The following is a 26,907-nucleotide window of genomic DNA, read 5'->3' as shown; positions in this document are numbered from 1 at the left end:
AGGAAGGAAGGAAGGAAGGAAGGAAGGAAGGAAGGAAGGAAGGAAGGTGGGAACCAAACTTTGGCCAAGCTCCGAGTAAAAATCCATCTGTCTGCATGGCACAGGACAGATGTTGCTTACCTGAAAAACAGTATCAAACCCTTCCAGCTATTCTCTCTGCTCCACAGTTTCCTCATCTTGAATAACAGAGAAACAGAACCTATCTTGAAGGGTTGTAGTAAAGTTTAAACAACTTAATGCATTTAAAGCTGCCTGTCACATAATAATCAATCACCTCAAGTTAGTCATTGTCTACATCATTCTCATCATCAAGGGATACGCTGTGCGAGCCACACAGACCCACACCTGGTTGAGAGACACAGCCTCCCCTTGCTGAGTAAATTCTTCCTACAGGTGAATCTAGGAAGGGCAGGCATACATCTTTACTGTTTGTTAAATTGTCTCCTATTGTGTGTACTTGAATGTGTGATTTATGGGGGATGGCTGTGTGTATGCTTTGTACCTCCTATCTTAATGACTTAGCTAGGAACTGATTACAAACACTGAACCACAGTAATGCCTCATTTATGCCTCTTTGTCTGAAATCAAAGAAGTATTCTGAGTGAGCAAAGTTTCCAGATAACTGAGGCTTATGCTTTTAGGCAGAAACTTGTATCATTTTTATCATTTTTGGTGAAAGTCATTTTCCATATGTGATGACTCCATTATTAATGTGAACCAAATTCTTGGCAGCACCTCTGGTGTAGTAGAAATGACACTGGACCCAAAGCCAAAAGGCCTGCAGTTGGGTCCCCTCGGCCCATTAACATTTGCACACCCCTAATCTCTCATCTATAAAACCACAGTAGGGGCGCCTGCACGGCTCAGTCAGTTGAGCATTTGATTCTTGATTTCAGCTCAGGTCGTGATCCCAGGGTCACAAGATCAAGCCGAATCGGGCTCCCCACTGAGCATGGAGCCTGCTTAATTCTCTCTCTCTCTCTCTCTCTCTCTCTGCCCTTCTCCCCCACTCACTCTCTCTCTCTCTGTAAAAAAATGTTATAAAGCCACAATGAGTCCCTCTAACTCAGTAGCTGTCAGGCAAAAAGGGTGTAACGTCTGTGAAAGTGCTCTGGAAACTCCTAAGTGCTATGTGAGTCCTGGCTACCACCCTCAGGAAGTATCGAGGTCTGCAGAGCCATCTGTTCTTTTACTAAGTAGTCCCACCCTCCCATGCTGAGCTGTGATGTCCTCCAACTCTTCCACTGCTGTTAGCTTTTCCAGGTGGGTGTCTCTTGCTCCATCCAGCCCTGCTTCCCTCATAGCACTTCCTGCTTCATCACATCACTTTCAGGCTCTCACACATCCAACCAACATGCCAGAGGGAACCAGTGCCTATCTTGCTAGACGAGAACCATCACGCTTTTCCTGCAAATGCAGATAAATCATGTACCCTGAAGCTGGGCTGCATTTAGGGAAGCACCCAGTCCAATTCTTTATTTTAAGATGAGGAATCTGAGCCCCAGGAAAAGGACTTGTCTGAGTTCAAATAGGCATTTAGCAGTGGAGCTGGAACTAGAATTATGTTCTCGTGATTTCAGCCCAAGCAATTCTTCTCCTCTGGTCTGAAAGAGGCCACCCTCCAGGCTGTGTGATAAAGGGATGGATGTTGTGCTTTTCATTGCTTTCATATTTGCACACATGTTTGTAGTCAAAATCCATGTGGCAATGACTGTGTAAGTCTAGGTGTAGTGATACCAGAAACTTCTCAGGCAGCCAAATGGGGGCCAAGTAAGGGAGGAAGGGTGAGAGAGTGTGAGAGAGGGTGAGCTTGTATAGCTTAGGAACCCCTACCAAGAGTAGATTTTGAAGTTCTACATCAATCCCCTGCATCTATCAAGGTCACTTGCAAAGGCCCCTGCCTAGTCTCTCATTTTTGCTAATGCCCAAGTTTGGGTCATTTTAAAAGGAGAGACCTGTGCACTTATAGTTGTTCTGCTAATGTTAGGAAGGGAAGCCCTTGAGTAGTAGTGGCAAAGGGGAGGAACTTCAATGCTCCAGAAGGCTGAGAGTCATTCAGCATGGGAAAGGGGAAGGAGAGCTGGGTTGCTCAGATTTAAGACCAGGGACACCCCAGGGATGATCCAGAGACCAGGAATACAAGCGCCCTGCCCTACATGTATTTGCAGATAGACTCAGAGGCATGTCACATGCCTTTGTACCCTCCATTCTAGGTGGCCAGCTCCCCATCCTGAAAGAAAAGACAATGGACTGGACTAGCCCACCATGATGACTCATCCAGTCTGCCCACAGGCCAAAGATATGCCCCAGGCCCAAGGTACTAACAAGTAAGGGTATAACCCTAGTGACCAATTCATTCCATTTGCCCAAGAACTTCCCAGTTTTAACAATGAAAGCTGCGCCAAGAAAGCCCTCAGTCCCCAGCCTGAGCCTCACTCTCCTTATCTGTTAAATGGGCATAATACCCTGTGCTGCCTTCCTCATAGAACTGCTAAGATAAACAGGTAAGGAAAGATATTTGATTGTAAATCCCTTATTTTCTACTTATGTGGCATTGTTAAGAGGAAAAGAGAGCAAAGGAAGAGAGCACAAGCAGAGAAAAGAGGAGGAAAAGGACTAAGAAGAATAGGGAAAAGCAGGAAGAAGACACAGATAGAGAAGAAATTGAGAGTAATGAGTGGGAAGTTCCCATCCAGTGAGAGGGGAGGCCTAAGTGACAGACAGGACACCTTCAGAGCCCACCTGCCTCTACCTTCCATCTCTTTAAATCCTATGAACCACTCAAAGTCCCATTGGAGCTCGTCTCCTCCTCCAAGAAACTCTCCCTGACCACTAGGACCCAAAGGGATTGTTTTCTCTCCTTCAGACTCCTGGAAAATGCAGAGTCTGACATGCCATCAGCCCTGAATCATCTATTTTTCCCGAAGTCTATTTATTTTACATATCAAAATTGTATCTCTCCTTTTAATTCCTGCACTACTCGTTACTCCTGTAAATCCCCATAATACTCAGTATACGTAAGGGCTTATAAATATTTGTAATTGTCTGAGTGATTAAACAGGGAGAAAAGTAAATGGGCCTTGTCCAGAAAGGAACTCCAAATGACCTTACAGTCTTCCAGAGCCTGCCTGCAAGTGGGCATCACCTCCCTGTCTTTACAAAGAAGAGATGGAATGTAACATGGACCTGGGATTCTGGAAACCTGAGGTCTTGTGCCAGCTCCTCCACCTCCCAGCGGGGTCACTTCTGCCAAGCTACATTCTCCTCTGTAAAATAACACATGTGGCTGGACCCTCTGGTACCCCAGTGTGGCCTTGGATCAGCTGCACCTGCTGGGCACTCCTCCTTAGAAATAAACAACCTCAGGCTATCCCCCAGACCTGCCAAATCAGGCTCTGCACAAAGTCCCCAAGTGGTCCCAGACGCATGCACATCAGAGCCTGAGATCAATGTGGTTCCTAATGGTTTCGACATTCACCATCTTCCAGCCTCTTCTAGTCCCATTCTTAAGGACAGCCTAAAGACCCTGCAGCGACCTGTGAGTGGCCTGGACCTTCCAGTCCTTGCAGGGCAGCCCATCTGCCATCTGAAGCTTTCGCCTGCCTCTCCTGGTGGGGCCAAGGTCACTATTCACAGGAAGTTTTCTCAGTGGAGAAAAGCAAAATCATTTCATTCCACCATGAAGAAAGCAGTTAGCTGGCCACTCAGCTAAGAAGGAAGTATTCACCAACACACAAACCCTGATAAGCATGCCCTCACCTACCCAGATTCTCTGACTACACACAACACTTCATCCGGGAAAGTGACTTGGCCTCCAAGTGGGTTTAATAATCTCCTTGGGACATTGTAAGGAGATGAAGAGATGGGCCAGGGCTCACTGCAACCTCCCCAGCCCGTGCCTGCTGCAGGTTATATATGTAGCTCCCTTGCTGTGGGACCCCTGCCTCCCAGAGGGACCTCTGGGCTCACAGTGGAAGCCAGACCTCCTCAGGTGCCCCCTCCACCTTCAGACGACTGGGAGCACAGAGCCACTGAAGTACAGAAGCTACTGGAGCCCTGCTGAGGCCCTGGCCTGGACCTGGGCAGGCCTAGAGCAATAGGCTACAGCCAGGGGAGAGGGCCTCACATCTGCACCTGGCTGGGAAATCATATTCAGCCCTTTGCCCCCACTGTGTTGGCACATTCATGTTCCGAGATGCTTCCAAGTCACTGAAATTCATCATTTAGGCCCCAGATTCATATTGTTTTCAATGTTTAGAGTGTATATTTTTCTAAATAGGATGACAATCTCTTGCTTTCTGGAATGGAATATGCAGAACACAGATTATTTCTTTTTCTTATTTATGTAACTCATTATGATGGAAGCCCCATGGGCATGGGGAGTTTTGTCTCTGCTTCCTGCTGCCTTCCCAGTGCCTAGAACTGTGCCTGGCACTTTCAAGATGCTCAGAAGACATAAGCAGAGCACCTTCCTGTGAAGAGCTCTGAAGATGAGAAGACAGATGAATGGATTCCTCTCCCTCTAGGCAGAGCTCACAGTGCAGCCAGTGAGGCTTACACTGGCCTGGAATGTTGGGGGGGAGGGAGAGAGGGGTTCCAGCACATGATGACTTGTGAACCGTGCTGACTTCACAACATAGGCTGCCCCACACTAATGAGCTTTTTGAGCCACAGCATCAACGTTTTAAAATCTACCTTCCCTTTCTCTCTGCCAGGTTGTCAGTTGTCACTCAGAGTTGCATGGAATTGTAAACAGGACAGGAAGTTAGAGATCATTCTCGAGAACAGCTGTCTTGTCTGGCAAGACAGCACTTCTCAGTCTCAACATGGAGCCTTGCATGCTTCTCCCTATTTATTCCAGCTGGTGGCCTGAGAAAACTTTCGTACCCTTGATCCACTGAAAAAGCCACATTTTGCAAGTGAGGAAGCTGAGCACCAGAAGTCAAGTGATTGATTCCTAAGGTCAAGTAGCTCAGGGGAAAAAAGCCCAGTGTCGGGTCTTCTGCCTCCCAACCCAGGGCTCACTGCTTCTATGGGCTGCATGCCTGCTTCTCATGTTCTGTCACAGACTCACCTCTAATTTCCTATTGGTGGAGGGTGGTAGCAGGGAGGACAGATAAATAAGTTTATTAAAACTATTCCTAAAGTGAAAATATATAGCCATTGTTCTATTTGTTCAAAATCATACGTCATTAGGGAAATGTGAATTAAAACAGTAAGATATCACTACACACCTATTAGAATGGCTACACAGAACACCAACAATACCAGATGCTGGCACGAATGTGGAGCAACAGAAACTCTCCTTCATCACTGGTGGGAATGCAAAATGGTACAGCCACTTTGGAAGACAGTTTGGGAGTTTCTTACAAAACCAAAGACACTTTTACCATATGATCCAGCAATCACACTTCTTGGTATTTACCCATATGAGTTGAAACTTAGGTCCACATGAAAACCTGCACACGAATGTTTGTAGTAGTTTTATCCATAATTTCCCAAACTTGGAAGCAAATGTGATATCCTTCAACAGGTGAATGGATAAACATACTGGCACATCCATACAATGGTATACCATTCAGCACTAAAAAGAAGTGAGCTATCAAGTCATGAAAAGACATGGAGAAATCTTAAATGCATACTACTACGTGAAAGAAAGCCCATCTGAAAACGCTGCATACATATGATTCCAGCTATATGACATTCTAAAAAAGGTAAAACTCATAGACACATAAAAAGGTTGGTGGTTGCCAAGAGTTTGGGGGAGGGAGGGAAAAGAGTGATGAATTGGTGGAGCACTAAGGATTTTTAGGGCAATGGAATTATTAATCTGTGTGATACTGTAATGGTTACATGCTAGGACACATTTGTCCAAACCTGTAGCATGTACACCAAGAATGAAGCCTAAACTGAACAAACTGAAAACTTCAGACAATAATAATGTTCCAATATTGGCTCATTAATTGTAACCAATGTACCACTCCCGTGCAAAATAGTGATTGGAGAATCTGTGAAGAGAAAAAGGAATACAGGGGAATTCACTGTACTTTCTGCTCAACTTTTCTTTAAACCTAAAACTGCTCTAAAAAAGGCGGGGGGCTCTTCATTAGGGAAAAAAAATCCTATGCCTGCAATGAAAACATACAGGCACTGTAGTCTCCCTAAAATGCGTGAACTTGAGTACCGGAATTAGGGACACTGACGTAGGGAGGAAGAGGTGGGTAGGAAACTGGCCTGCTGTTCTCTGCCCACGCCTCTAACCTCACAGCTAGTCGGAATCGCAGCTAGAACTCGAACCTGGTCCTTGATTCTCAGACTGTGGCGCTTGTCCTAAACTACCCAGAACAGAGACTGAACAGAGACACCGCACTGCAGTCCTAGCGTCTGTGTTTTAAGAGCCCCCTCCACTCCACCAGTGGGTGGAGGGAATTCTGTTAAATTTCTCAGCATCTTGTAATTCACAGAAATAGTTCCTGACGCCTGATGTGAATCCCCACGCTGCCTGGCTCACCCCCTCCTCTTCTTGCTTTATTCTTAGCGGAACTTTGGTAAATAACCATGGGTTATTCCCCCATCCAAACGCAACCTGTGGCGGGGGTGGAGGGGAAGACCTCACCGCAGAAGCCATTCAGGTCGCGCTGCAGCCGCGGGGCTGACAGATCGACACCATGTCACGTGCAGAAGTGAACGATAAAAGGCTCATCATTTCACTAAAGCCCTCTCTATTCACCCTGTACTTTTCCACACACTTCATTTCCCATCATGGCTGACTGCCTAAAGCATTCATGTGAAAATAGCAGATTTTTGCCTGTGTTACTCCCAGTCTCCTCCCTATAATGCAGTTTACTGGATTCTCTGAAATGACATAAACACTTGGCATGTTCCAGAGGGAGAAACAAAGAGAAAAAAGCAATAAAATAGCCAGTGATACAGTCATAGAAAGGGGTTTAGGCCTGTAATTTTCTAGGAACAATGAAGTCAGAAGCGTCATGACTTGCTAGAAAAGCCCTTGGAGATGATTTCCCTTAACAGATGGGGAAACTGAGGACCAGGGAGGTGAATTCTTCCAAGTTCTGCATGTGGAGGAAGATGACTGCTGTATGTTCTTTATGGGGTTTCTTTCTAATGGAGCACAAAAAACATAAGGAAGAATGCTGAGCAGGGCCTAAGAAGGAGAGACTGAGTGTAACGGGGCCATAATAATGGGCCACTGATAGGTGTTTTCATCAGGGCCTTCGGAGTTCTTTCCCCCAGAATCCACAAAGCAGAAAGCCCATGGCCCAGTAAGATGAGACAGCACATGAAGGGACATACCTCAAGCAACAACTGTGTGCCCAGCATGGTGGGCAGACACTTTACTTGGGTTGAGTCAGGTTCCCACAATCATCACATAAAATCTTTCTGGAAGGATCTCTGGCATCATAAAGCAGGATGTTCCAGGAAAGATATATAATAATCGCCAATATTGACTGAGGGCTTATTACTTGCTAGGTGTTGTCTATGCCCTTAAACACTTTATTCAACTCATTTAAAGCTCACAGTGGCCCTATGAGGTTGGCATGGGTTGTTCTCCCACTCATCAGGTTACAAAACTGAGTCATCAGAAGGACACGAGGACTTCTTGAGATTACACAGTTGGCCAGGGGTGGGCAGGATTGCAACCCAGAAGTCTAGCCTCAGAGCTGAGGTAACTATGTGCCTGTCCATGTTTTGAGATGTCTACTTTCCTCCACCTGGACTGCAGCATAAATCCCTTTCACTGATGGGGCCCAGATGAGTTCTTTTCAAAGTTATTTTTGTACATCATCCTTTAAATTTAATCCTCACAACATCGCTGCAAAGTGAGCAGAGTAGAGGTACTTATCCTCACCTAACAAAATAAGAAACCAAAGCTCAGAAAAGTGGTTAGTCCCTGGTCACACAGCTGACATGTGACTGAGCACTGGTGAATGTCCACGTGACTTCACTTCATAGACTTTAGACTACCCCACACTGTCTCTCTTCTCCACTGAGCCCAGGGAATGCCCCTCAGGAGAAAATCCAAGTTTCTCAACAATCCTACCAAATCCAAGTAGGAAGCCCATTCTTATATTCCAGCTCAGCAAAACCACCACCCCATCTCAAACCTCATTGTGATTTCCTCAAAGAAGCTACCCAGTGGTTGCAGCACCTGTGGGCAATACAACTTGACAAGCTTTGCCTGAGGGGGCCCGTTTCCTTCTAGTTGACTCCATCTGGGCTTAGTTTGGGTACCATGGGAGTAGCAAGGATGCTCATCCTCTCCTTACCTTCTTTTCTTTTTTTCTCCTTTCACCTTCCCAAGACTTGCCTCTGCTTTCCTTCTCCTCACAGCAACAGAGCTTTTGAACCACCCCCATCAGCACAATGTGTTAGTAATTGTGCAGCAAGGGTGACATTTAGACTCACAGTCCTGGAAGAAAATCGCATGGATTTGGAAACGCCAGAACAATAAATTTAACCAACCCTGAGGGCTCTGGGGAGTCAGGGAGGAGGAGTGAGGGCAAGGTTTTACCCTGGGACTGGTCCCACAAAATGCAGGTGCAGAACCATCCCTGCCTGCCTCTCCCTGCTCTGCAGGAAAGGGGTAAATGGAACTTCAATCAGCCTACATTCACCTCTCCCTATTGTCAGGTGCTTGCTCTGAAAGCCCCTAATCATTTCTTTTATTGTCTGGCTTAACACAAAGCAGAGCAAAGCAGTGTCAAAGCTGTGCCTCTCTTGGCAGAAAGCCCTGAGGTATGTTGATATATGTGTGTACAGACATATGAATATACACACGTCATCTCCTCTCCCTCTATCTCTCATGCACATGTGCACACACATTGATTAAGAAGGATGTACTGAAGAGAGAGGTGCAGAGCAGAACCACCCACCCCATCCCACACCCTCCCCATGGAATGAGAATAGTTAGAAAGATACCCTGACTCTCATTCCCCAACTCCATAGACAGGCCTTCTAGGGGGACACTCCTGAGACCCCACCTTGATAACAGATGCCCAGTTTGCCCTGTGCTACTGGGGGAGCATGTGTGGTCTAAGCATTTTAGAATTTGGAATCACTGAGAGTTTTCTCATCGCCTCAGTTCCTCATTTTGGCCAATGGATCTGAAGTGCCAACAAGGTAACTTTAGCTTTACCTCCTTCCTCTGTTCAACAGTCTGTTGGAACACAAGCAAGCCTCTGAAAATAGAGGTTAGATCGGCCAATAAGATTTAGGAAAGTAAATAAATGCTTTACAAAAATTTCCCTTTCATGTGGAAATGCTTAAGCCCCTACAAAATGTCAGACCCTGGGCTATTCTGTTGCTTAATAAGATACAAAGCAGGGACCAGATGTGGCAGAGGGAAACAAACTATTGTCTTAACAGTTGTAACCAGGATGCCTCTTAGAGGGAACAGTCTTTGCTTAGGGAAGTACTTCTGGAAAGACATGGTATGAATGATGCATTGCACTTAACAGCCCCTGCTTCCCATACTGTGTCATGGCCATGCTTTTGCATAGTGTCTCCCATGCTGACTCTGGGCTGGGCCACATGGACAGCAAACGTAATGCAAGCAGAGGCCTAGAAGAAAACGCTCACACATTTTCACCCCCTCTTCAATCCTACCCTTATGGTGACAACATGCCTGGGCTAGCATGCTGGACATGGAAGAGAGTGGAGTCATCCCAGCCAAGGCCATCCTAGACCAGCCATCTCTGGGATGATGCACTTGCTAATTACCTACACATGAAGAAGCCCAGCCAAGATCAGCAGGAATACCCATAGACTCATCAAAAATAATAAATACATGTTGTTTAAGACACAGAATTTGGGGTGGTTTGTTACACAACAAGAGTCAGTTGATACACTTGGCTTAGAAGTTGAGTCCCAGGGGACACTGGTTAACAAGATCAAAAAGGATCCTTAAACCACAAGGAACAAGAGTTAGGAAGAAGAAAAGAGCAAAGTAGAGAAAGAATGGCAGGAAGGAAGAGGGGAGGCCAAGAGAAATGGCAGGGGGACTTAAATATTCATGATAGCTGATATTCAATTTTAAATTGTGTTACTTCAACATATCCATCCTTATTAAGTGAAGTCTGCCTCATACATAAAGGCCTTGCAGCTGTGAGTGAATGAGTGTGTACAGGTGTGTATAAATTACAACAAGAGGATCAGTTCAACCTCTGAGTCAATGTGATATGGAGCAGGGACATTGAAGATCCATACCTAATTTGGTGGCAGCACAGTTAAGGAATAAAAGTGACCATGAGAATGTAAGTCCCTCAGGAATTTTTAGAGGTCTTGGGGAAGCATTGCCCCCCAACCTCTGCAAATATAGAACCAATCTTATCTAGATCTTAAAGGACAGGTGCTCCAACTGACTTCTAGATTATGTACCCAATGCATGTTCTTAGGACCCCTCTTCATGGGAGTCCCCTGCTAAGTGGGACAAGGCCCAAGAAGTACCCAGGCCTGGGTTCCCACTTATCCTAGCTCATCCTCATAAATGAACACAGTACATGTGCAGGCACACACACCACCACCACCACCACTACCACCACCACAATTGCAACTCACACATGCATCTCCTGAGCTTTCCAGAAATCTCACAAGGAAGAATTTATCATGAAGCTAATAAAGCTCGAGTGTCAGAGCTCCTCACTTCCATGACCCCTTCCCACTTTATATGCACAATTTTGCATTCTTTTTTCCCCCCACAATCACACAAGCTTCAAGTTCCACAAGGCTTTTGGACTTTTGGAGCTCCTACTCCAAAAGCTCCAATCAAACATAGGGCTCCCAACCAACTTATCCTCACTATGAGTCACACACAGGCTCTGTGCTGCCATTGGGGCTGTGCTCAGGAGTGGCATTGCACCCAGCCCAGACATCAAGAGTAAAGTACCTGCACCCCCGACCCCTTGCCCCACAAATCTGCCAACAATGTGGAGTTATCCTCCATTGCTGCCACAAGTAAGACCTTTCTAACATCTCCATCCACAGCTGTGTAGAAGCAGACAAGGTCCTAGAACACTGTCAGGAAAAAGGTCAGAAATCCATGGGTCACATTTCCTTTCTTCTCCCTTCCCCATCCTTCTCTTTTCTCTCTTCTCTCTTCCTCTTTACCATTATATACATTCTCCTTGGATCATCTCATCTGAGCACATGACTTCCAGCACATCTGCCTGCTTACCAGATACATATCCCAAATCTCAACATATCCCAAACTGAGTCATCCCTTCAAGCACACCTGAATGTTCTCCTGCATCCCCCTCCCAGACAACACCACAACTCATCAGCTAGGCACCAGGCCAGGGGCTGGAGATATAAACTTCTTCCTCTGTGCCTCATCCCCAAATTCCATTTTTATATTGTTAAACTCCACTATGTCCCCTCTCCATCTGTGTGGCCACCTGTGTCCAGGCCTGCTTCTCTCTCCCAGACAGCTGTCACTGACTAGGCACACTGACTATGGTCTCATCCCACACCCTCCATGCTGAGCCAGGATGATAGTTCTAAAATGAAAATACTAGTCTGATCCTCCTTAAGCAAAACTCTTCAGTGGTCCTCCACCAACCACCAAGGTCACAGTCCCTTTATTTGTCATCAGAGGTATTCCATAACCCCCACCTCCACTCCCTCCACAGCTTCTGTCGGCAGCCTTGACTCCCACTGCTGCCCTCACATCTCTTCAAGCACCCCAACATCTGTGTCTGTCTTATTATTTCCTGTCTCCTCACTATTTCGTCACCTTGAGGTGCTCTGTGCCCCATCTCTACTCCCATTCCATTCATCTAGCAAGCTCTTACCATCTTTCAAAGCCTAACTCAGCATGTCCCCCTTGTGAATACTGTGCTCTGACACCCACTAGATCACTTCTCCAAGGTGGACTAATCACTTTCATTTAAGCTCTGGCTTTATTTTATACTACTGCCATTATTACACTTGGTATTTGATAAGAACTGGGTAAATCACAGAGCCCCAGGGGTCTCTTGGTGTTTAAGATTGATGTGAACTCCAATTCATGGCCAGTGGAAATCCAAAGACCAATTTTGGATCTATGAATTCCCTGGGAAACTGCATGCTCATGGTCACCAGTGATTATGAGCTTCTACATTTATTGATGAATGGATGGATGAATGAATAACTATACCCAAAAAGCATTGATAAGTATGGTAGACTACTCTTTCAATGTCCTTGGGCCACCCACATCAGGACATTTTCATTACATCTTCAGCTCAGGGTGTCCATAGATTAACATCCGTCCATTGGATCCTTTTCCTACCTTGCTTCTCTCCTCTCTCATCCCACCCCCATTACACCAACTGGATTCCCACTAGGAACTCCAATTCTTCCCCCTTCATTGTGCAGAAAACTTCCTCACCCTACATCAGACAGCCAAACATTGCTATGGAATCACAATAATGCATGAGAACCCATCAGGGTCCATCCCTTCCTTTAACTGTGGTTGTAGCTATAAAAAAGAAAACATTACTTCCTTACAAACTGTCCATCTCTCCCAGAGATTGTGCCCTCCTGTGAGCAGAAGGGGCCTAATTCATTTTCTACCTCCCGTGTTCCACATAGTATGCATGCAATAATGTCTGCTGAATGAATACATGAACAAACTCACAAATGATCCCACTGTTCACCCCACCCTCACCCTCTCCATGGATGCAGACTGGAAGGTGGGGGAAAGGTGAGTTCAGGATGCACAGGAGTATACAGCTGAGGAGCACTTTCCCGCCCTCCTCCTGCATGGACCATGTGTCCTGTCTTGAAGACTGGCCTCTTTCCCATCAAATGCATCACCTCAGCCACCTTCAGTGGTGGTTCATCATATTTCTGTGTGAAATAAATGTTATTTTCTGGTGCACCCAGGTTTCATTATTTTTTCTGTCAGAGAGAATCAAAGTGAGAGGGAAGGAGAGGCTGGCAGAAAGTGGCTTCTTGCTTACACCAGAAGGAAAAGGGTAACATTACCCAAGGAAAGAGAGGGAGGAAGGGAGAGAGACAGAAAACTCACTTCCTCATTTAATCAAGTTGAAACACGGATTATCTGAGGTTGAAAAACAGCTACCTTGTTCTCGAACCAGTCTCTTGCTGTGTCTGGGGCTGTAAAACCCTTTGCGATTTTATCTTTTCATAAACTTTTATTGAATCCAATGTTCAAGGGGCCATGGAGGATCATCCAATTAAACTCCCCCCACTAATCCTACTCTTAAACCCCAGCACTAAACTGATGGGAGATTAAAAGCTAATAAAGATGACAAATGAGAGACGATCTGCAGGTTGATAAGGGAAATGGAGTCGGGTGGGGATTTACAAGAGACAAGCCAGGCCCAATTTTGGAAAACACAGGAACAGAGGGGACTTTCATGGGAGCAAGTGTAGAGAATTCTGAAAAGATGCACCACGGACACCCACGACGAAGTCCTGCTCAGTGACACTGTGATCTGGGGATGAGACAGGCTACCTGGGGCCAGCCACACAGCAGTAAGAGGGCCGACTTGGCACAGAGGCACCACGGCGGCTACCACTAGCCATGGAATGCCGTGGAACCAGGAGTCCTGTCAACAGGCGGTTCCTGATACAGTCATTATCATAACGACAGCCATATAGTTGCCCTTCGTGGAGCACCAAGCACATGCCAGACACTGTCCTATGGATGTAAGTCAAGTGCATGAGGAGTCCTAGCCCATTTCCTATATTATAAAACTAAGGGCCAAAGTAGGCAAACAATTCCCACAGGCCCGTGCAAGCAGCAAAGTCAATACTACAACCCTGTCTTTACAAGAAAATAATCCCCACTTCATGCGGCTGCACTGAGAACTCAGTGAAGGTTCTGGATTCACACTGGCCCCCCCAAATCCAACTTCCTTCCTTTCCTTAGACCCATATCTTGCAATTTGAGCATCTCAAAGGGATCTTTAAATTCCTCACCACTGTCCCAAAATGCAATTTTTAACTATACAGTGAGAGTGATTTTTCAACATTCATGCCAGATAGTTTGTATCAATTCATTTAATCATTCCACAGGCATCTATGAAAACCTCTCTTTGCCAGACTCTTTCATAAATATGTATCAAACTAATCCTCACATCAGCCCTGAGAAGAAGGAATTATTTCCTCATTTTAATTAATGAGTACACAGAGGCTTAGAGAATCCAAATGATTCTCCTGGGATCACAAAGCTAATAGTGACAGGGGTGGAATTCAGGCCATGTGTGCCTGGTGCTCAAGCCTGTGCTCCTCCACAGCTCTGTCCTGCCCTCACCAGCGTCCAGTCCAGTGACAGGAATGAGACAGTTGGATACACTCACAAACAGCAAAACAGGGCTGTGTGGTCCATACCATATGAAATACACACACTGCCGTAGTAGTTTCTCCGAAGGAGGGCATTTCAAGAAAGGATTCATGGACAGGGAAGCAGTTTTTTCTGGGCTTTTGGGGGTGTCCAGTTATGGATGTTGTAAGGAGGAATATTCCAGGTGAAAACAGTGCGAGAGGAAAGAATCGAGCCTGTTGAGTACCCCAGTTTAGTTCAGTGTGTGGGTCTCAAGAAGGGAAGACATGATGTATAAGGAAGTTTGGGTGAAATCGGGGCACTTTGATTAAGGGAGTGAGAAAGCAAGTTAAAACCTGTGTATCACACCATCTTTCCCTGCTTCACAAAGCATGATTTCTCCCAAGGGACCAAGTCTCAGATGACTTAACATGCAAACCAACAGGACAACTCTCCTCACAGTTGACAGAAAAGGCAATCTTTTGGAATTTGAATGGAATGAGCTGAGGGCTAGAAGTCAGCAGACAGGGTTTGCAGTTCTGGTTCAGCCATGCTATCTGAGCCCATGGCCTGGCACCACTCACCTTCTAGCATATGTCCTTTTGTTTCTATAGAAAAAGAGGAGGGTTGAAGGATGAGTGGCTTAAACCACCTAAACCTTTGGCTTAAACCACCAGGAACCTGCAGTCTTCTGAATTCATCCTGGCTCACATGTACTTGAATTTTAGGAATATTAAGTGTGCCAGTTAATGGGTCACATTCACCGGATCAGGTGATGCCCAGTTATCTGGTTGAACATTATTTCTGGGTGTATCTGTGAGGTTGCTAATCCAGAAGATATTAGAATTTGAATCAGTACACTCAGTAAAGCAGATTGCCCTCCCCAGTGTAGATGGACATCGTCTCATTGAGGGCCTGAATCAAACAAAACGGTGGAGGATTCTCTCTCCCTCTCTCTCTCATTCTCTCTCTCTCTCCCCCTGACTGATTGAGCTGAAACATTGATCTTCTCCTGCTCTCAGCACCCAGGCCCTCCAGCTTTTTAACTACATCACCAGCCTTTCTGGGTCTCTAGCCTACACACAGCAAATCATGGAACTTCTCAGCTTCTATAATCACACGAGCTAATGCCTCAATAACAAATCTCTTTGTGTGTGTGTGTGTGTGTGTGTGTGTGTGCGCGCGCGCATAGGTGAGTATGAATATATACACACATATATGGATATGAATGGGGACAAATATGGATATGGGTGTCGATGTGGATGCGGGTGTGAATATCCCATTGGTTCTGTATCTCTGGAGCACCCTGACTAATACAGATTTAAGGAACAAGCTAGTGCCAGAAAAACAGAATTTAAGGATAAGCTTTCTGAACTGGTTCTGGGGCTTCTGGAATTGGCTCTCTTATCTGATTAAAGATGCTAATGACTCTATTCCCAGCAGTAAAGATAACACTGATCTTTCATAGCAGCAGAAACTAGCTCTTTCTGAGGCCCTACCAGGTACCTAACCCTTTCATTCCTTTGATCTCATATTGTCATCACAGATGCACAATGTAGTTTTCATTAATCTTATTTTTACAGACAAAAACAGAACCAAATAAAACTGAGGCTCTGAGAGTAAGAGACTCAAGGACACATGGCTGGCCCAGTGTCTTATCTGTTGGCATGAATTTTTTTCACTGCATCAGTGGTTCTCAGTCCTGGCTGGTCATCGAATAACCAGGGCAACCCCACCCCACAAAGGCCTCTGGAAGGGCAGTTCGGGCCTTAGCATGTTTTAGAAGCCCCTCAGGCACCTCTGTGTGTGGCCAGGGTTGAAAACCACAGTGCAAACCACTGTTGCTTCTGGAGAAGACAACAGCCCTTGAGTCCAGCCACCCCAGACCTGTTCCTCAGCTTCAGCCCCACCCACCAAGTCATCTTAGCCCAGGTCTCTATTTTACAAGTTAATATTCATTTCATCACATTTAATTAACACAGGGAGACTAGAGCTGTCTCAGCCTCACACCCAGCTAGCAGGAGCCCGTGCTCCCTCGAAGTTCAATCACAGCGCTGTCTTGCGCAATTAGCTTCCTTCCCCCAGATCTGAAGGGTCTGTGCCCATAAATATCAACCAATTTTATTGATATTTGTAATTAAAACCACCAAACGGGTCACACTTGATTGAACAAGTTTGCAACACATACATCCATAATGGGAACATGAGCATATTTGTATGTGACATTTGATAGATAATAATCCTAGGCATTTCTCATTTTCAGAACATCCTGTGGGTACCAGCTAATTAAGCCTCATATGTCTCCTGGGACAGAGGGTGTTATTCAGACACACCCCTTTGATTGTCTTTGTTCCTGAAGTTTCAGAGAAACCAAGGGCCAGGAAAGTAGGGACCAGGCTAAAGACCACAGAGAGAAGATGGCACAGGCACTAGGTCTGACCGTGCCAACTTCTTAAGTTTCTTCTCCTCATAGCTTCTGTCTGTAGCCTTCAAGGAAGCTGGTGTTTTTAAAAACCCAATGGCAACAAGAAGGAGCTCCAAGCCTCCCCAGAGGCTCCAAGTCTATCTCTCTAAAGTTCAACCTCATGACCCAGTTGGGCCTTCCATCCCAAAAATTAGGTGGACAAAGCCTGACTCATCCGTTAGTTCAAATCTTGTGGGGTGGGAGTGAGAGCTGCCACCACCCACCAGCACCATGATCCCATCTCTGTGTTGGCCCAGTTGTAGCTGTGCCCACAGGTTATTTGGGATCCTAACTTTTTCTATGTGTGTCCAAAAGAATTATCTGTGAGCTGAGGGCAGATCCAGACCACAGCACTGCTCACAGACCATAAGTGGAGCAGAAACGTTTGCCATTCATGGGTCCAGCAGAGGGTCAGTTATCAAATCAGCCTCCCTCTCATTTTCCCTTTGCTCACACATACCCAGGGAGATTAAGACCTTTCCCCAAATCCCCTAACGGCATTCTTACAAGAAACAATCAGTCTTCAAGTGAGTTACAAGGAAACCATTCTATCCCAAAAGGCAGCCTTCTGAGTGGTTGGGCAGGAAGACTATTTCTCTTGTGATCTAGAATAAATCCCTTCATTTCCAAACCCCTCAAGGGTAGAAGGGAATTCCAGGGGGGAGCAGGAAGAATGGGTGGAGAGAGACAGCATGAAGACAGATGAAAACAGACTACCAGGCAACGTTAGAGTGAGGACGTTTTTACTGTGTTATAATTTAGGCCACACTTGCCTCCAAAAATGATTTGAGACAGTTACAACAATAGGCACATATCCAGTAAGGCCATTAAACTAGAAATAAGGAGGACACATAAATGTCTGCAGAGAATGACACTGAGGTGGTCATCATTCCCATTATCCCAAAAGTTCAGGTAGGAACAGTGTGTTTAAATAAGCACAAGGTGCTTCACTGATCATCAAGACAACTAACTCAATTATTCAAAGACTAATGATCCAATTTGTGTTTAATCTGGCCCTGTGGCACCAGCCCTTTCTCTCTTCTGCTGCCTATGAAGAATTTCACTGTTCAACATGTATCTAACCAAACATGGTCATGAAAAGGCATGGAATCCGAGAACTTCACAGTTGGAAAGGACTTTCCACAATCACTTAAGAAGGCGTTTTCCTAAGTTTAGGAGTTCTTTTTAGAGCTGCTATATCAGAAAGTTGTGCATCAGAAACTTGAATTCCTCTAAATACAGGGGGCTTGCTACCTCATGAGGTATTTTTTTTTCCTGAGAGTCTATTTTACTGTTACACAATTTGAGTTATTAGAAGGCTCTTTCTTGTATAAAGACAAAATCCACCCCTTGGAGAAATCAAGCAGTGATTCCAAACCTAGTTGATCTTCAAAATTATCTGAGATGCTTTTGAAAAGACATCCTGGTGGGATCATAAATTAGTACACCCCTAGAGAAAACAGTATGGCATTATCTGCTATAGCTGAATGTACACACACCGATAGCCCTACAATTCTACTCTCAGGTATACACCCAACATAAATATTTGCACATGCACACCAGGAGACCAGTACAAAAACATTCTCAGCAGCATTAGTCACACTAGCCAAAAACTGCAAACAACCAAAATGTCCATCAACGGTAGAATGGGTAAACTTGATGCATTCAGAAAATTGAACATTTCCAGAGCGGAGCTGCCCAAAAGCATTTTCTGTAATGACGGAAATTGTCTGTTCCACAGTGTTCAAGATGGTAGCCATTTGACACACATGACTGTTGAGCACTTGAAATGTAGGTAGTGCAAGAGAAGAACTGAATTTTGAATTTGATTTAATTTTAACCCATTTAAATTTAAATAGCCACTTGCCCCTAGTGACTACTGTACTGGATAACACAGTGTATTAGAACAGTGAAAAAGAGCAAACTGTAGCTATATACAATAACATGGATGAATTTCATCCAGTAATAGAAACCAGACCCCCCAAAAATACATACTATATGATTACATTTATGAGAAGTTCAAAAATAGGTAAAATAATACTAAACATTTAGGGATGAAAGTTAAACCTCGGGGTTTAGGGGTGCATGCTTAAGTTGCAAAACTTTGGGTAGGAAGGAAAAGGCAGGGCCATGGGGGAGCTTCTGGAGACTGGGCATGTCCTATTTCTTAGCTGTGTGGTGATGTCACTTTGTCATAAATCATCAAGGTATCATTTTTGTTTGGGGTGCTTATCTATATGTGCTTTATATTTCACAATTTAAAAATGATTAAAATACAAATTATCTTTGCAACTTTTCTGTAAATCTAAAATTATCCCCAATTAAGTGTTTATTTTTTAAAAAAAATACAGATTAAGTGCTTCACTTCAGATTTGTTGTGTCAGTTTCAAGAAAAGCGGCCCTGGAATTCATATTTTTCAAAAGCTCCAGATTACTTTTCTTGCACAGCCTATTGGGAAAACATTGCTGCCTCCTCTATGTGGAGCCTTTTCCCCAAGACTGAATGTCCCCCAGAATCTTCTTCTGTTCCTAGGATGCTCCTGTTTCCACTCTCTAAACACTGGGGGTTCTCAGGGGGCTCACTGTGGTAGATAATCACCCACTAATGCTGCCTGGGCCTCAGCATGGTTTTGTAGCTGCATCCTTCCACACAAGCCAGTGCCAACCTAGCTGCTCACCACTTGCCTTGAGAGCTGGAGAATGAGCCACCAAAGATGAATGAGGGTGAGGTGAAAACTAGTGGTTACAATGAGTGTTAAGAATCCCATTTGGGGGCGCCTGGGTGGCGCAGTCGGTTAAGCGTCCGACTTCAGCCAGGTCACGATCTCACGGTCCGTGAGTTCGAGCCCCGCATCAGGCTCTGGGCTGATGGCTCGGAGCCTGGAGCCTGTTTCCGATTCTGTGTCTCCCTCTCTCTCTGCCCCTCCCCCGTTCATGCTCTGTCTCTCTCTGTCCCAAAAATAAATAAACGTTGGAAAAAAAAAAAAAAAGAATCCCATTTGTTGCCATGTCCTGGGACTCAGTTGACCACAGACAATGGTGCATGTTAGGATGCAAGTCTTTGGCAGGTCCATTGAGTGGGCCAACATCTGCAATGTGCTCATTTCTCCTATCAGTCTGCTTGACCCTTTCCACCCTTTCCTTCCTGTATTCTGTAAGCTGCCTCCTACAAGCCCTTGTATAAGACGTGCTTCTCCCTAGTCAGACCTAGCAAAGCCAGGATCACTGAAGTTTCCTCCACCTCTCTTTTCCTCTTGGAAAGTCAAGTCTTAAGTATCAACAATGCAAGGTTGATCGGGAAAGGGAAGAGAGAGGGTTTGACAGAGCGGGAGTCAATGAGTTTACACCAGGAAGTTAGGAGATGTAGGCATTGAATAATCATTTATCTCATGTGACCCCCACATTAGCTCTGAAGCAGGCTGGCAGGGCCACTGCTCTGCACAACTCCAGGGACTCCACGGGCAACATAGTCACATGCGTCCTAGAGTCTTGGGTTGTGCAGTGCCCAGCCTGTGCAGCCATCTATGGCAACTCTGTAGGCTGGGTAGGTTTTCTTATTCCCATTTTTAGAGGAAGAAACTGAGGCCAGGAGAAGCAGTGGGATTCATACTCACATCTCTTGGCCACAGCCCTGTGGCTAGCACACCAATGGTTTCTGTCAACGTAATAGTCCTTAAAGGCATAAAGATGCCCCATAAACACCCACTGGGAAGTGGGCAGGGACTCACCTTCTCTAGGAATAGAGAAGGACCCATATAATGCCAAGGAAGCAGGCCTTCAGCCATCACAGTATCCTCCATGTCTAGTTTCCAAAAAACATAGCAGGAGGCCAGTCAAGCTTAGAGCATCAAGAAAAGAGGCCGTGGAAGGCATGGGGAGAGAAAGCCAGACTTCACCTGCATGAACACATTCAGTGAAGGCAGAGCATAATTAAGCCTAATTGTGTAAGCCCTGCCATGCTTTCGAGAGAGAGGGATGCCAAGGTCTCCAGTTATCTTCCGTTCTGTGCAGCCCGCATATCCCCACCCGAAGGTCACCCTCATTAACGCTGCCAAAAAAAGCCATCCCTCTGCACATCCAGTTGTTGCACTAATGGGCCCTTCTACCTCTGCCCAGGCATATTAGCTGCATGAATGCACATGTGTCTGCGCATCTGTGGGTGTGCACATCCGTGTGGGGTCTGTGTGAGTGCGTGTGCCTCTGGAACTGGACCTGTTTCATTTTCTTCTGGTATTTTACGTACTTACACAGTCAAAATTAATGGAATCAGTTGAGATTCAGATGACATCACACTGGTGACTCACATCTTGACAGATGGATGGGTTTCCCCCCTCTGCATTGCTTTCAAGGTAACCTTGATTTGTCACACAGCCACTGGGGAATGTCAGGAAGCAGGATTTTTTTAATAGACATTTGACTTGGCCATCCACAGTTAGCAATCCGAGCCTGCGGGGGGAACAGGGTAGAGAGGAGTCAAGGAGCAAAGCCACGGCTAGTCCTCTCCAGGGACCGAAGGGTGAGCTAATTAGTGGAGTCCACCCCTGAGCCGGTCAGTTACTGAGCCACCCATCACTCCTACAGAGGTGGGGACATCCAAGGGCCAATCTGCAGACTGCACTGCTCTTGCTCCCTGGAAGTAACCTTTCTTCAGCAACATTTTTATTGAGCACCCTTTCCTATTGGAACATAAACAGGTATGGAGGGGTAATAAATAGTAAGAGCAGCTGTAAAACAGTGCAACAATAGAACAGGGTTGCAATTATGTAATCATTTCCGCTACTAGAATTTCTTTGAGGGAAATTTTCATTGGGAAAATGCAAAGGAGAGAGGATGATGACTCACAGCCTTTTAAGACTCAACCCGCCCCAGATTGTGTGAGTCCAGAGGTCAGACTGACATGGCTGGATGACTTCTAATTGTCAAGTCCAAGGGTATCAGCAAAGATCTCTTCCTATTTAGCATTTTTCCATCTTCATATCAGTTCCTTCCTCTGCCTGGGGTTTGGGGAGATATTTCTTCCTAAAACATTAACTGCAAACACCAGGCCAAGTTAAACCAAGCAATCTAGATTGTTACAAGCAAGTAGCTCGCTCATTTTTCTAACAGCCTGGCTCTGAAAGCAGATCCTGAGTATGCACCGAATGGGCAAGTGGTCAGCCTTTGTCATGCTTTGGGGCAGGCAAGTTTGCCCTCAGCACCAGGTAGACAAGACACTTAGACTTCCAGAACTAGAAACTTCTTAGCAACCATCCTAACCAGTCTTTTTCTCATTGAGTGGTGAGTGAAGAATAAGTTCCTGAAACAACCAACACAGGGTTCTTCCTCAATTACTGTTCCACATTCTTTAAGCTCTCCATCTACCTAACAGAAATGATAATGCTCAGCATTTACAAAGTGTAAGGAGCTCCCTCTTGCAAATCCAGAAGAATTCCAAACCCTGCTTTACTACCATGGCAGGGAAATCATGTGAAGATGAGCCCCACAGGATACCTACAAGGTCCAAGGAACATGTCTGTATCACATGCAAGACCTCTGACCTCAGCAGAAAGTCTACATGCCTGCCCTTGGACAGCTGGCTCCATCAGTCCACCTGCATCTGATGATGTTCTATCACTCTGGGGAAAGACCTCAGTGTCTGCTCTTTCCCTAGTGAACATCATGGCCAGCAAGGCAGGTCTTCCCACCCTTTGGTCACCACCTCTCACCACCTCACTCCTAACCCCATGCCACATGAGCATCTGCCTCTCTGTTGGCTCAGGACCTCCAATCCCAAACCACCCCCATTCCATCCCCCCTGGACCACACTCCATTCTCTTCACCTAGGCTCATCCCACAGGTCAAAATCCCACTCTTTTGAAGATCCATCTCAAGCACCGTGTCCTCTAGGAAGCCTTCCTTAGTTCCCCCTTTGGAGTATGTATTTTCTCTCTCCTTGTGTTTCAACCACTTATGCCCCAAGTATCTTGTGATGAGTGGCTCTTCCAGGCAAAAATGAGTCACTCCATGATTGCATTCTTAAAGGGAAGCTTCTGACCTGGCCCAGCTGTCTTCGGAGGCACCAGAAACTTGAGTGTGATAGTCAGTAGCAACCAACCAGGTCAGATTCATATACAGCAACATACATATAGTGCTTGCACTTAGGATTTTATGAAAATGGAAAATGGATTGGTCAAAAGCAAAGCCATGTAACGCATGAGGGGAAACTACACTCATGCACAACACACACCTGTCTACAGGAAACCATAAGGCCATGTGGCAGTTCAGATGGCAGCCTCCACTTCCTCCACCCTTAGGAGCTGGGAGTAGCCCCAATTGATAGTAGTTGAGGAAGAAGTCTGTCCACTTAGATTCTCTTCTGCCCATGCAGGGCTGCCCTCTGAGCCCTCTCTCCTCAGAGCCCTTAATGTGTGACCCATTCAGATTTGTTCTCAGCCTCAGTATTTGACCAAAGCACCACCCCCACCCCCCACAAGGAACCCTTGTCAGGTGTGCTTTCCTTGATATTCTTTGCAAATGACTGGCTTCCTGCTTTACTTGGAGAGGAATGGCCATTTGATGCTGTAGCTCCCTATCTCTCTTAACAAGAGATCTCTGTCTGCATTTCTCTTCAGGAGCAACATCGTAAGAGCAGTTAAACTTGGTTTGGAAATAACTCATTCCTTGGACTCCAGGCTAGGAATCTATGCCTAGTAATCTATTCCCCATTCTGCAGTGCGCTAATGTCCCCCATGCCACATCTTACACGCCTCCACAGATGCCAGAGCCAGTCAGCACCATTGTGTGTCACCCCAGGGCAAACAGGAAGTTAGTTACAACAGCACCAAGCATGTTCTACCTTAAATTTAAAAAAACAATAATTATAGCAATGATGATAAAGAGTATCCATACTCTCACCATTTATAGACAAACTGTACTACCATCAGATCTTTACATTCTCAAAACAGTTCTGTGAAGGAAGAAGGCATCAGCACTCCCATTTTACAGGTGACAAAACTAAGGCCAGAGAGGTTAACATAACCTACACATGATCACATAGCAAGTGGAAGAATTAGAATGTAAATTTTTGTGTCTTCAAATCATTGATACCACACTGCTCTCTCTCTCTCTGCAGCTTCCTGAATGTCTCTTTCCTCCACATTACAAAGCTCCCAAGTAGACCCACACACACTGGCCATCTCTCCCCAGTTCTATCCCTCAGAGCATGAGGAGTCTCTATCTCTTTTAATCCAAACCTAATTCTATAACATTTACCTAGGACTTGTTACAGGGCCGCCTGGGGCACCGTGGGACTCACAACTTGGTTGTAAGGTTCCCAAGGCTCTGGGGCTCCGAATGTTACAGAGGGGAGATAGTTGCAACATAACCTACCAACCTCCAGGGATATTTTAGTTTTGGCCAACAAACCCTAGTACCAGCCCCAAAGAAGGAATTCCCAGTGATGACAATTCAGACTATGGAGGCGGCCAGTTAAGGAGACCTTTGAGACAAGAGTTGCCTTTGGGATGTTTCCAAGTTTGTTTCCCTCCCTTTTGTACCTCAGTCCACAGGCTAGAGCCCCCAAACTGCAAGCACACCATGGAAGGATCCGCATGCACAGCAGCCAGCCCTAGCACTCTTTATCCCTACCACACAGTCGTAGTGTCCAGTGACCCTAAAGCTTACGCTGCCAGAATCCAGAAGGATCCTCAGAGGCTGGGCATCTAAGAAAGCTCCCTCCAAGGGCAAGCAGGACATCCAGCAGGTGCCCTCCCTCCCTGCAGTGCCTGCCAACAGCTCAGTCTTCTGATTACAGGAAGGAGCTGCCTCCTCCTGTTTCCCGACCAGAGCCCTCCTCTGACCCTAATAACAGGGCTGTTGAAATCAGCAATTCCATTTTATACAGCCAGAACCACACAGACCAGAATCAGCAGGCCAACCACAGAGCCGCATTCAGCAAGGGCAGGTAAGATTTAAGGAAAGAAATACCAGAGCATGGGAAATGGGTAGGCAGTCAGCTACAAACTTGATTTCATAATGTCCAAAGCAAATGCTGATCAGTGTTGTGCTCCTTAATAATAAGACCAACATTTCAGCTGATTTTATCACTCTCTGTGATGATTCTGTCCTTTTCCAAATTTATCATTTACACCCACCTGCTCCTCACAGCAATCCTGTAAGGCAAACATCATTACTATGTTCCTAGAAATGCAGTGCAGCAATGAGAAGAGCACAGGCCTTAGAGTCGGAGCCTGGGTTTCACTCCTGATTCTGTCTTTATACTGGGCCACTCTGCCTCCCAGATAATAGAAACCTCCAGCCTGGGGAACAGTTTCACAGGAAATTAATATAAGGACTATGAGAAATAAGCCTTTAAAAATGGTGCATTGAGGGCGCCTGGGTGGCTCAGTCAGTTGAGCTTCCAACTTCGGCTCAGGTCATGATCTCATGGTTCGTGAGTTAAAGCCCCATGTCGGGTTCTGCACCCTGCTTGGGGTTCTCCCTTTCTCCCTCTCTCTTCTCTGCCCCTCCCCAACTTGCACACACTCTCATTTTTCTCTCTTTCAACATAAATAAATAAACTTAAAAAAACGGTGCATTCAGCAGAGCCTTTCAAGCTGAGGGTAAAAAATAAGATTTTATTCTTAAATAAGCCCTACACCTAACATGGGACTCAAACTTACAACCCTGAGATCAAGAGTCACATGCTCCATGGACTGAGCCACACAGGAGCCCTTCTGAAAAATTTTTAAGTACCCCACTATACACCAGTTAAATTACGATCTCTGAGGGGTGGATATTTTTTTAAGTATGTTTTTAAAGCTCCTGGGAAATTCTGATGCACAATGAGCAGAATTAAACAGGTTTCCTTACCTGTAAATTTCCCAGCCTGGCTAATATGCTGTGGATTACTAAGAGGAGATATTTAGATGCAGCATTTCCCAAACTTATCTGACCACGATGTTTTTATTTTTTTTAATTTTTTTTAATGTTTATTTATTTTTGAGACAGAGAGAGACGGAGCATGAACGGGGAGAGGGTCAGAGAGAGAGGGAGACACAGAATCTGAAGCAGGCTCCAGGCCGTCAGCACAGAGCCCAATGCAGGGCTCAAACTCACGGACTGTGAGATCATGACCTGAGCTGAAGTCAGACGCTTTGACTGAGCCACCCAGGCGCCCCGACCACAATTTTTTTAATTGAACATCTTCTACAAGGCACATATGCAGCAGAACACACTTTGGAAAACACTGCTTTTACTGGGTTTTTAGAGTTTCGGTGCATGAGTGGTAACACCTGCTTTGAAATCTTCCCAGGCCAGCGTCATTGCTATGATGCTTAATGTTATAGAGCTTGGCACTTTTTTACCTATGTGTGCATGTTCTGGAATAGATTAGATAATCCCATGGAGGCAGTGTGAAAGACTGGGTCTATTCAGAGAGTCACATGTCTTAAACAGACTCTTTTATTTTCATTTGCAGTCCTTGAACCTAGCGTCCGTCTAGTTGATTGCCAAAGTGTATGGATCTATCTTTACATTTTTTAACGTTTATTTGTTCTTGAAACAGAGAGAGACAGAGCATGAAAAGGGGAGGGTCAGAGAGAGAGGGAGACACAGAATCTGAAACAGGCTCCAGGCTCTGAGCTGTCAGCATAGAGCCCAATGCAGGGCTCAAACTTACAGACCGCGAGATCATAACCTGAGCCGAAGTCGGATGCTTAACCAACTGAGCCACCCAGGTGCCCATATGGATCTGTCTTTAAATGCTAACACTGGCTAGCTGTGCTCATTCTCACTAAGCCTATAACTTTAAATGCTTCAATCTATGTCAGACATAGTTGCAAAAATATCATGTGGGGGGGGGGGCACATACACCCACATTTGTTTATGCAGGACGTCCTAAACCTCATGTAGTCATCCATCCCCATGAAACAGCTATTCTTAATCTATGATTTATACATGGAGAGGTATCTGTGAACTGAAAGAGAAAAAAAAAATGTACCTTTAGGTTTTCACTAACTGCCTTTAATAATGAATGTAGGCAACAAACAAATGTAGCAATGGCAGTACCTTTGACTTTGTCACCAGTAGAAATCACAGACTTTCATGTCATATCCCATTACAGGCATTGCAAGTGCCTCAAAACAGCATTTACAATCATCATTTCTCCAAAACTATT

The 26,907-nt window shown here is 45.5% G+C and overlaps 1 long non-coding RNA gene across 1 annotated transcript in view; it reads right to left on the bottom strand.

The window, feature by feature from the left end:
- LOC121039903 (uncharacterized) overlaps nt 1-21,080 on the bottom strand; it is a 59,182-nt gene extending 38,102 nt beyond the window's left edge. Inside the window, exon 1 of the long non-coding RNA XR_005795044.1 lies at nt 20,999-21,080. This is a non-coding gene — a long non-coding RNA (uncharacterized LOC121039903). The remainder of the gene's footprint in view (nt 1-20,998) is intronic.
- Nucleotides 21,081-26,907: the final 5,827 nt, after the last annotated feature.

The sequence above is a fragment of the Herpailurus yagouaroundi genome, unplaced genomic scaffold, assembly GCF_014898765.1.
Source record: "Herpailurus yagouaroundi ecotype Mexico unplaced genomic scaffold, PumYag 181, whole genome shotgun sequence".
Classification (NCBI taxonomy): Eukaryota; Metazoa; Chordata; class Mammalia; order Carnivora; family Felidae; genus Herpailurus; species Herpailurus yagouaroundi.
This window is presented reverse-complemented; position numbering and strand designations above follow the sequence as displayed.